The following is a 12,245-nucleotide window of genomic DNA, read 5'->3' on the forward strand; positions in this document are numbered from 1 at the left end:
TGGAACACATGTTAATGCTCAGCAGTACACATATATGGTTCTTTAATGCAGTGGTTATCAGACCTTTTTTTGCGGCCTCCCTTATGTACAGTGGATTCCTTTGCGCCCCCCCAAAGAAAATATATGACATAAACATTCTAAAACTTAAAATTTGAATGAAACAAAACATATTAAATTATATAATGTATTGCTTTTGTTTAGTAGCCTTATTTTTCTGAGGTTTAATTACACAGAATTTATAATAAAGTAATGTATTTCATAAAATATTATAAAACTGGGGCCCCTGGCACCATCTCGCGGCCCCCAGTTTGAGAACCACTGCTTTAATGTATTTGTTTGCATTGTATTGAAATGCGTTCATTTTTAATGGGCATATACAGTATGTGGTTGAAACAGATAGCCTAGTGCAGGGGTAGGCAACATGGAGTGCCGATGTCCTGCAGTGTTTAGCTTTAGATCTAATCAAGCAGACCTGAACAAACTAATAAAGGTTTATAAAGTCACCTGAAACTACAGGTAGCCAATGTTTTATAAGGGTTGGAGCTAAAACCTGCAGGACATCGACACTCCAGGACTGACGTTGCCAACCCCTGGCCCTATAGTGCATCCCAAATTTTTTAACATTAACATTTTTAATATAACACTATAGTTATTATGGCCTTTAGAAACATTTTTAGAGGAGATAGGGTAGTGAACAAAAGGTCCCTTTGGTGCGGCCTAGGCTTTTTTCCGTAATGACTTTTTTTCCTTACATTACTTTTACTTTTATACTTTAAGTAGTTTTGAAACCAGTACTTTTATTACTTTTACTTGAGTAAAAAGCTTGAGTTGATACTTCAACTTTTACAAAAGTCTTTTTAAACCCTATATCTATATGCTTCTACTTGAGTAATGAATATGAATACTTTTGACACCACTGCCGTTTAGCATGAGGAAACAATTCTATAACTGTCAGAATGCTTGAAATATCATTGAATCACACCTTTTAAGGCGCTCTAAGCAAATCTGTGTGATGTCATTTCTTCTTGATGTTCGAAGTGTTGTCAAACAAAACGGAACATATCTAACTCCTCTCCCTCCCTCTCCCTTCCATGCTTCCTCACGTGCACTAACCCCCCAAACTCTATCCCCAAATCCTTCTTGTCGTTTATTGACTGGAACACGTTTGTTATGTTTCGTGGTTGTATGCTGAGCCTGGGCTGTTTACAGAAACAGTGTTTTTTACAGTGTGTTCAGGGGACAGGCGGCTAACAGACAGTAAGGAGATGTTCATTGTATGTAATAAAAAATGTTTTATGGCCTAAGACGGATGAATTCACTTAGAGGACCTTTAAACATGCAAAAGTCAGATTTTCATGGAATGTCCCCTTTAATGGTTTTATTGTAATGGGACATTTTATTGCACGCCTCTCACCGTGTGCTGGTTGCTATTTGATCACGTCATCAAAGACCTCATTATTCTGTAACATTTATTCTGCTTTTCACTTTTCCAGTCGAACATCGAAAATTTGTTTTTCGTCCGAGGAATTTCAGTTGTCCTCTTTATTGGTTTTATTAGGGCATTTTATTTAAGTAATCTGCAATTCAGACATTAAATAACTTTAGTGATGGTCTTTAAACATATTGTTAGAAATGTTTAGTATAATCCTCTGTTGAATATTCAGTATTGTATAATTTGGACTAAATGTCAAAATTAAATGTTTGTCTTAAAAATAAGTGAATTTAGATTAATTTCCAATTCAGACCCATACATTTTAGTGACTTTTATAACATTTTATTTATAGTGGTTTGTACACATAAAAGAATACACGGCTGTAGATGAATAATATTAACTGTGAATAACTACTGTACAGCTACCTCTGTTTGACAGGACAAAATACAATTATTAAAATATAACATTACAATCAGTTATTTAAAATTGCTGATTAGAAAATGAAAGACTTATTATTTCTTTGTTGTTGATTCATCATGTTCAGACTTCTAATATGACAAAATCATTTGTAGACTCTCTGTATCATCTATATTGTTAGATCACACAGTTTCACTGATCCATAATCAATATTAAACCCAGGATATAGAGGTTCAGTGAATGTGGTGTTGACTGGATGAGGGTCATTGTGTCAGAGACGCTGTAGAAGGACAGAGATCCTGAACTGTGATCCACATAAACTCCTATTCTAGAAGATCTGGACACTACAGGGAGTTCAGTCTTAATCTTATTGTGAAAGAATGAACAACTGGAGTCAGAGCAGCGCAAACTCCAGGACTGATCATTACGTCCAAACAAACACTCATCACCTCCCTTCCTGCTGATGCTCTTATATGACACTGATATACACACATCACCACTAAACTCAATCTCCCAGTAACAGCGTCCACTCAAACTCTCACTACACAACACCTGACGACAAAGATCAAATCTGTCTGAATGATCAGGATACTGGAGTGTGTTAGTGTCAGTAATCACTGTGTTCCCCTCAGACAGACGGATATATTTATGTGCTGTGTTTGGATCTGCAGTGAAGTGATGATAATCTGATAGAGACAAATTAAAAACATCATTTAAATGTAAAATTATACATTTCAATAATTAAAATAAAACTTCAAGTCTTATTTATTCTAGTTTTTGAGGACTGTCAATGTGTTAAGAAGTGAACAGAGATCATTTAAAGTATAGACAGAATCTAATCTGATTGTTTTATTATTATATTCATTATAATGTGTGTGTAAAAGATTTGTAAATGTGTGAACATTGTCAAAGTCCCTCTGTTCTGTAGTTGTTCCCTTTAAAATATATTTTGTTATCATTTTATAAGTATGGATAATTTTTGTTTATAGAAAACTTAATGGCTTATGAAATTTAAATATTAAATAAGAAACTTGATTTATGAACTGCTATTTGATCTCACAGTTATGTTTCATTGTGGGCGAGCACAGTTATTTATTTTCTGTTTATTCTGCACATTCAGTTTGATTCATGAGTATCATTATAGAGGAGTTTAAAATGACTGAAATGATGATTATCACTGTTCATGTCTTTATCAGCATCAGTGTGTTTATTTGTTGTTTATTGAGACTCACATTTTAGGAACTGCTCCCTGGTCTCAGGTTCAGGTGCTTTACTTTTATCAAATATCTTCTCTATCTCTTCTCTACAGAAATCCTCCAGTTTCTCTCTCAGATGAGACACAGATTTTCCTACATCATCAAAAGAGATGAGAGAGCTGACAGTGATGCTGAGTGAGTCTGTAGATCCAGGAGGAACAGAGAGAGACTGAAAACTCTACACAAACACAAACATAAACTCATGACACTGAAACATTTCATAGAAAATATCATCTGAGTAAAACATGCTCTTCACTTCCTAAAGATCACTGATCTCTGTTACCTGGAGGAAATGGATGTGATCATCTGTGTGTGAAAGCTGCTCCAGCTCAGCGTCTCTCCTCCTCAGATCATCAATCTCCTGCTCCAGTCGCTTCAAGAGTCCTTCAGCTTCACTCACTGCAGTCTTTTCCTGATCTCTGATCAGCTGTGTCACCTCAGATCGTCTTCTCTCAATGGATGTGATCAGTTGAGTAAAGATCCTCTCAGTGTCGTCCACTGCTGTCTGTGCAGAGCGCTGTTAGGACACACAGAGAGAGGAGCATTAGAATCAGCAGCATTCATTCAGCTCTTACTGGTACATCACACAGTCTGTTACACACAGTCAACTTCAGTGAAAGTCATCCAGCACTGAACTCCTCACTGACTGATTGGATGAGAGTCCTAACTGAGTCTGAAACAGATCTGAAACAGCAGACAGCAGTTGTTCTTCTGATCAAAACTCACCTTATGAGTCTCCACAGCATCTCTCAGCTCCTGAAGCTTCTTCTGACTCTCCTGGATTCTCTGATGATATTTTCTCTTCGTCTCCTTCAGTTCTTTCTGTTGGATGTGGAAATAATAATTAAACAGATAAAATGATCTTAAGTAATGTGGTGTCGTTATAATGAAACATTTATCACAGATCACTCTTATCTGTTTCTCAGTCCTCTCTGCTGCAGCTGATACAGTTTTATGTTCATTGTGTTCATCCACCATACACAGATAACATATACAGAGCTGATCAGTTTTACAGTAAATCTCTAAAAGTTTCTCATGTTGAGGGCAGAACATCTGCTGAAGTCGTCCAGTGGCGTCTATCACTTTGTGTCTCTTTCCTGACTGAAGTTCTTCATGACGTTCAAAGTGAGTTTGACAGTAAGAGTTCAGACACACCAGACAGGACTTGACAGCTTTGTGTTTTCTCTCAGTACAGACGTCACACTTCACATCTCCAGCTTCAGCATAACTGTGATCAGGACGAGCAGCTTGTAGTTTTGTCTTCTTCAGCATCTTCATCATCTCAGTAATCACCACATTTTTATTTAAATCAGGTCTTGTATTGAAGGTCTGTCTGCATTGAGGGCAGCTGTAGTTTCTCTTCTGATCATCTTGATTCCAGCAGTTTGTAATACAGCTCATACAGTAACTGTGTCCACAGGGAATGGTCACTGGATCCTTCAGTAAATCCAGACAGATTGAACAGATGAACTGATCCTGAATCACTGAAATACTCGCTTCTGCCATTTCACCGTATTTACTTACAAACAATAAAACTAAACAAACAACAGCTCAACAGTTTCTCTGAACTCAAATCATTTCCTGGTTGTGTTTATGAAACGTGTTCAAACAGGTGTGTCAGTCATATAATAAACAAGTCCACTAGATGTCAGTCTCATACAGAAAGTCACAGTCTCGAGTAATCAAATCTTTGTGAAAATGCTCTTCAATAAATGCATAAGAGTGAATTTTGTGGTGAAATAAGAGAATAACAGATCAAATCTCTCTGATGTTTGTCACTAAATTGATTCAACATCCAAGTCAGTGTGAGTGTTTGTCCTCTAGTGGTGAGTTTACACTATTTACACACAAACAATTCACATTTAGAAAAGAAAAATAAATAGAAGTTTAAACTTCAGATAGAGGGCACCACTGTAAAACTTTTGCCAGCAGCGGCCCTGCTCTGAAGTTTGACTTTTTGCACCATTACAATATTTATAGGCAACTAGTCATCATATCTTCCTCTCTATAGAACACATGTTAATGCTCACACTGCATGAAAAGAGGTGTATCCGTACTAGGAAACTCCTGTAAACACTACTGATTTTCGGAAGTATCTACTAGTTCCACTGAGGGTAAACTACTAATTCCACCAAGTTAGGAAACTCCCGTAATGATACCAATTCGGATGTATCTTGCTGAGGGGATATCACCGTGGAATATGCAGCCATTTGTTGCCATGGCAAGTAATCCCATTGAAGATTTTGGCAGGGGCCATTTTCACACCTACAGAGGTACTGGAATTTCACACCTTTGCACAATTCTAGTGTCCCCATTGGTGTTTATTCTCAACACTGATTGGTTGCTTTTAAAACCCCCTCCCAAAACTCTGACAACTATTGGGACACAACTTTGAAACTTTCCAGTTGAGATGATTTGATTGGTTACACTTTGTTTTAAGCCCAACCCAAGCCCTCATAGCTTAGTGACTTGATTGGTTATTTGCCTGCTATGCAGATAGACTACACCCCCCCACTATATACTACTATACATCCCCAAAACCCTTAAAAAAAAAAACTTGAGTTTGAAATGTTTATTTAATAAAAAACTGAACAATCCACAATTGTCACAATCACAAAATAATATAATACACAAATATTAAAAGTTGCATACATAAACAATACTATTTAAACTCATAAATATACAGACAGAGAAAGCAATATTAGAGTAAAATAAAACAAAATAAAAGCAACAATGAAAACTACATTCAAAGCAGTACAATGTAATGTAGCAGTGGCTGCTCGTGACTGCTCATCCGAGGGTTGCAAATTCAAAATAAGTGTTCAGAGTGTCATGCGTGTTGCTTGTGTTTTTAAAATATGTGTTTGTTGCTTCATGTAAACCACGTGCATCACGTGTTTAGTCAAAACACGTGATGCACATACCTGCACTCGACACAATGAACACATATTTTGAAATTGGGAACCACACAAATGACGGGCTATATACATGTTGTGACAAACTTCGCATCGAGTGATAGTGCTCACAAAAAAAAAGAAGTCACCAGCTGCCACTGTAATGTAGTAAATATCTAAATAATCTAAAGAAATTAGTCCTACACTGCAAAAATGACTTTCCTACATAGTATTTTTGTCTTGTTTTCTGTAGAAATATTATTTAAATTAAAATGCTTTTTCTTGAGGAACAAAATGACCCAAGAAAATAAGTCTAGTTTTAGACCAAATAAATAATGTGTGTGTGTCTGTGTATTAAGTGAATTTGTGCTTAAAACAAGCAAAAATATCTGCCAATAGTGTGAGAAAAAAATCTTAAGTTTTCTTTTTTCTTAAAAACTTAATTAAAACACAATTTTCTCACCCCATTGTTAGATATTTTTTCTTGTTTAGGCAAAAATGATCTTAAATTGTATATTTTTGTCTAAAAACTAGACATATTTTCCAAGGTAATCCTGCTCATCAAGAAAATACATCCTGATTTAAGAATTTTTAGTTTTTCTACTGAAAACAAGACAAAGTGTTAGAAAGTGACTTCTTGCAGTGTAGAATCAATCACAGAGCTCTGTCTTGGAATTATTCAAACATTTCTCACTGTAACACTGTAATTTCTCACATTTAAGAAAACCGGTTGCATTAAACCATTCAAGTTCTAAAACACATAGATCTGAGTACCGTGAACAAACAAATTGAGTCACATGCAGTTAAGCACTTATATTTAAGTTCACACTACCTAAGTTTAAGTGCATAATTGCACAAGACTTAAGTTCACAGTACTCAAATGTATGTTTTTTTTAAACTTAGTGATTTAAGGCAACCAATTTCCTTAAATGGTTTGAGTTAAGTTAACTGTTAGGTTTTACATTGTAAAGCATATACTTGTCAGCAAAGGTAACGTTGATGCACCCTCATCTGGACAGACATCTCTTGGGAGCCCTTTGGAAATATAAAAGTACATATAAGTATTTGGCATAATACTATTACACATATACATATACAGATATACACACACATGACAAATCAAAATGATAAAGTTGTACATTTTAGAAAGTTTACATTAAACTATACAAAGATACAACAATATATGATCAAAGAACTTCATAATGTCCATCTTCATACTTGATATTCTGTGTTGATGTCCTCAGAGTCTCTGTGACGTTCTGCAGCTTCATTACAGTAGGCTACTTCAATATAGTTGTCTATCAAACACAGAATAAAAATAGAATCACATACATCATAACACATCTATTTACTATTTAACCTCTTTGATTTAATAATTTCATTATTAAACTTACATCATTTTGGCCAGATTGCAGTGACATCAATTTCTTCAGTGTCTGGATCAGTTTGATGTTTTAGCTTCCACTGTTACTTCATTATATTTCTCTGTCAAACACAGAATTAAAAATCAAAATCACATACATCATAACACATCTATTTACTATTTAACCTCTTTGATTTAATAATTTCATTATTAAACTTACATCATTTTGGCCAGATTGCAGTGACATCAATTTCTTCAGTGTCTGGATCAGTCTGATGTTTTAGCTTCCACTGTTACTTCATTATTTCTCTGTCAAACACAGAATTAAAAATCAAAATCACATACATCATAACACATCTGTTTACTATTTAACCTGTTTGGTTTTTAAAATTGAATGAATATACTTACATCATCTTTACCCAGAAACCTCTTCAGCGTCCACAAGTTGACCACAGTGTACATGACCTCTGTAAACACAAACATGGATAGACTTCATATTTAAAGAGATGAAGAACAGCAAACATATTACGTTAAAATATATTATGACTCCAAGCTTCTTTACAATTAGCATCTAGGTTCTCTCAAAGTGAAGCTGGCTTTGTTACAAATCAATATAAAGCTATTAAAACCGTCTTGAAAAATAAGCCGCATCTACCAGAACTAAAGCAATGAGCTTTTAAACAACAAAAGATCGTCTGTTTATCATTTAAAATAGCAGAGAGACACTTGCTAGCTGCTAACATTTCCAACACACAAGTTACTGTTGCTTTGTTTGTTTTAAGCAAAGAACTTCTCATCTTGGCTTCTTTAAAGTTTTGTTTTAAAAACTTAAACATCGAATTGCTTCTTTTAACAGCCCGGTTTGAATGTTACTTCGCGTATTTTTAACCTCATGTTTACCGCTGTGTACCATGTATACCCTTAATGTTTTACTGTTTGTGCTTTAAATTCAAACAGTTCTAGTATAAAGACAAAAACGAATCATAGTAAATAACATAATATGAACAAATAGGCAACCGATCAGCGCGATGCAGACAAACTAATTAAATCAAACTTACCTTACTGTTGATGAGCAAACAAACAAAGAAAGACACCGAGACGTCCAGGCTGTAACGGTTCGCGATTTTGAATTCTCCCGTCAAGCCCATAGGTCAAGCAGTCGCACCTGAAGAGTGGGGGCAGATGAGTGGGTGCAGGTGCATTCTGGGAAATGTAGTCCTTTTCTTTGGCGTTGTCACTGCTGTACCATATGCTGCTGTAGATGTAAACTACGAATTCCAAGGTGCATTGGATGCACTACAATCATTCCAGCCCAAGTTTGATTGATCCTCTGCTCGCACTTTATTATATACTTTTATATAATCCGCGTTTTCACGCTATGCATGGTTCTTTATACTTGGTCATTAATAAAAAATATTTCTATAAAGTTTATAACGTTGACAAAACATGTTTAGTTGACAAACATGTTAACAGTTATTTTGAATGATGCTCAGATTTTCTTAAATATAAAATCTTTGATGAAATACAAAACTCTTTAAACATGCCTCAGGAATTATCTTTGGGTTTAGTGGATTAACTGCTCATCATTGGAAACATTGAACATATACCTAAATGAATTCTTACTTAAATATAAGTAAATACAAAACTAATGCTGAGTTAAGACATGTAACTTACTGAACTTACTTAATTACAACATGAACTCAAATTAATTCATTGTAAATGAATGCATTAACTAACAATGAAAAACATGTCATCTTAATGATGACTCTTGGTTTATGATAGTATATGCCTTAACTCAGCATTAGTTCATGTTAAAGTAAAAATACATGTATGTCTTTTATCACTGTGATATATGGACCCTTATTATATTATAAAGTCCCCATCTCATTTATTCAAATTGATTGATTGAAGACAAACATTATAATATGTGGACTGACTTTGTACAAGCATGCATTATCATATGCTAAACAGTTACCTCCTCAGATAAACTACACATTGATTGGTGCCCAAACATTTTCCTTACAAGGGCCAAACCTGACTGAGGGCCGTGGCCCAAAAGTAAATGTTGTTGTGTTATAATAAAATTAAAGTTGCTCTGATAAACCCTAATTTATAATTTTCTAATATTTTAAAAATAAATAAGCAAACATTACTCTGTTTATGCATAACTAATGCAGTTTTATTTTCCAAGGCTTTTTGTAAAAAAAATCATTTTGCCAATCAATTTAAAATATCCTTTTCTCTGTGTGCCACTGCCAAAACCTCTTCATTTTTAGCCTGTAGTACCCGAGTTCATTAAGTTTTGTGATGCATTTTATACACCTTCAAGTATGCATGAAACATAAAAAAATTCACTTTAATCCCTTGCATTTAATATTAATTTACATTTTTGTAATGTAAAAATACAACAAAAAAATGATACATTTTAGAAAATGTTTAATTAAAAATATGAACATCTGCGTCAATGACTTTTGTTCTTTTTCCTTATCTCATGTCATGTGGCATGATGGGCCAAATTAAAGATCTATTGTGGGCCAACTTTGGGCACCTCTGGATTAGAAGTACAGTAGCTGACAGGTATCTGCAGATATGTTTACCCGAGTTTGTCAGTCAGTATCACCCAACATGTTTTGCATTCATGTGAAAGACTGTCTTTTAGATTATGGACCTGTCTATTAATATTTTTGTTTCTATTTTAAAAGATTTAATGAAATGTTAGGGTAGAATTATAATAACAATAGAAACAGTGAACTTCAAATCATGAGACATCAGCAAAATCAAGCAGCTTTACATTTCACTGACTAATTTATCAACATTCTAGCTAGCAAAAATGTGTTACATGATGTCGTTTGAACGGCTTCTTTTAAACGATGTATGCAGCATTGAGAGAAACGTGCACAATATTCTGACCTAGGGCAGTTGGAGACATGTTTTCAAAGTGTTGGAAATAAATATTCTGAAATAACATTTGTTGCATTTCTCTTGAGTCAGAGACATAACTTTCACACATTAAAATTGTAATTGTGTCCATTGAATTTTAGTTATTTTGAATGATGCTAAGTTTCTTAAATAGACTAATTAAATTATATTAATAATAAACGTATTTAGAAAACAGTTTTTATGTACCACAATACTGTATGTGCTGTCTTAAAGAGACATGGTAAACCCCCCACCCCACCACACTCAGCTCTGAGAACAAAGAAGACACCTCTACCTGTGGGTCATTAACATATAAAAAGCCCTTCACACCTCACACCCACCGCTCCTCACAACCAGCTGTAAGGATTCCTGGAAACTTCCACCAGTTCCTATATACATCCACAAACGTAAAGTTTCTGGATGTTTCACAAGTTTACTTTGGTGTATTACCTTTCCAGGCACTCTGCCTCAAAAATCTGGCAAACCTAAAGTTTAGCAGGGATTTCCCATCCCGTATTTGTCCGTATACAGCTCTTTTCATGCAGTGTCAGTAGTACACATATGTGGTTCTTTAATGCAGTGGTTATCAGACCTTTTTTTGCGGCCTCCCTTGTGTACAGTGGATTCCTTCGCGCCCCCCCAAAGAAAATATATGACATAAACATTCTAAAACTTAAAATTTGAATGAAACAAAACATATTAAATTATATAATGTATTGCTTTTGTTTAGTAGCCTTATTTTTCTGAGGTTTAATTACACAGAATTTATAATAAAGTAATGTATTTCATAAAATATTATAAAACTGGGGCCCCTGGCACCATCTCACGACCCCCAGTTTGAGAACCACTGCTTTAATGTATTTGTTTGCATTGTATTGAAATGCGTTAATTTTAATGGGCATATACCGTATGTGGTTGAAACAGATAGCCTAGTGCAGGGGTAGGCAACATTGAGTGTCGATGTCCTGGAGTGTTTAGCTCCAGGTCTAATCAAGCAGACCTGAACAAACTAATAAAGGTTAAAGTCACCTGAAACTACAGGTAGCCAATGTTTTATAAGGTTTGGAGCTAAAACCTGCAGGACATCGACACTCCAGGACTGACGTTGCCTACCCCTGGCCCTATAGTGCATCCCAAATTTTTTAACATTAACATTTTTAATATAACACTATAGTTATTATGGCCTTTAGAAACATTTTTAGAGGAGATAGGGTAGTGCCCAAAAGGCCCCTGTGGTGCAGCCTAGGCTTTTTTCTGTAATGACTTTTTTTCCTTACATTACTTTTACTTTTATACTTTAAGTAGTTTTGAAACCAGTACTTTTTCACTTTTACTTGAGTAAAAAGCTTGAGTTGATACTACAACTTTTACAAAAGTCTTTTTAAACCCTATATCTATGCTTCTACTTGAGTAATGAATATGAATACTTTTGACACCACTGCCGTTTAGCATGAGGAAACAATTCTATAACTGTCAGAATGCTTGAAATATCATTGAATCACACCTTTTAATACGCTCTAAGCAAATCTGTGTGATGTCATTTCTTCTTGATGTTCGAAGTGTTGTCAAACAAAACGGAGCATATCTAACTCCTCTACCTCACTCTCCCTTCCATGCTTCCTCACGTGCACTAACCCCCCAAACCCTATCCCCAAATCCTTCTTGTCGTTTATTGACTGGAACACGTTTGTTATGTTTCGTGGTTGTATGCTGAGCCTGGGCTGTTTACAGAGACAGTGTTTATTTTACAGTGTGTTCAGGGGACAGGCGGCTAACAGATAGTAAGATGTTCACTGTATGTAATAAAAAAATTTTTATGGCCTAAGACGGATGAATTCACTTAGAGCACCTTTAAACATGCAAAAGTCAGATTTTCATGGTATGTCCCCTTTAATGGTTTTATTGTAATGGGACATTTTATTGCACGCCTCTCACTCTGTGCTGGTTGCTATTTGATCACGTCA

At 35.1% G+C, this 12,245-nt stretch overlaps 1 long non-coding RNA gene and 1 pseudogene across 1 annotated transcript; both read right to left on the reverse strand.

The window, feature by feature from the left end:
- Positions 1–1,761: 1,761 nt before the first annotated feature.
- Positions 1,762–4,660, reverse strand: LOC129443060 (E3 ubiquitin/ISG15 ligase TRIM25-like; annotated as a pseudogene).
- Positions 4,661–5,662: 1,002 nt separating this feature from the next.
- On the reverse strand, positions 5,663–9,015 carry LOC129428203 (uncharacterized). The gene is made up of 6 exons (XR_012359246.1): positions 8,421–9,015; positions 7,771–7,829; positions 7,583–7,671; positions 7,394–7,484; positions 7,218–7,297; positions 5,663–7,034 (listed from the first exon to the last, which is right to left on the reverse strand). It is a non-coding gene; the product is annotated as an uncharacterized lncRNA (long non-coding RNA).
- Between the last annotated feature and the right edge of the window lie 3,230 nt (positions 9,016–12,245).

The sequence above is a fragment of the Misgurnus anguillicaudatus genome, chromosome 2, assembly GCF_027580225.2.
Source record: "Misgurnus anguillicaudatus chromosome 2, ASM2758022v2, whole genome shotgun sequence".
Taxonomy (NCBI): domain Eukaryota; kingdom Metazoa; phylum Chordata; class Actinopteri; order Cypriniformes; family Cobitidae; genus Misgurnus; species Misgurnus anguillicaudatus.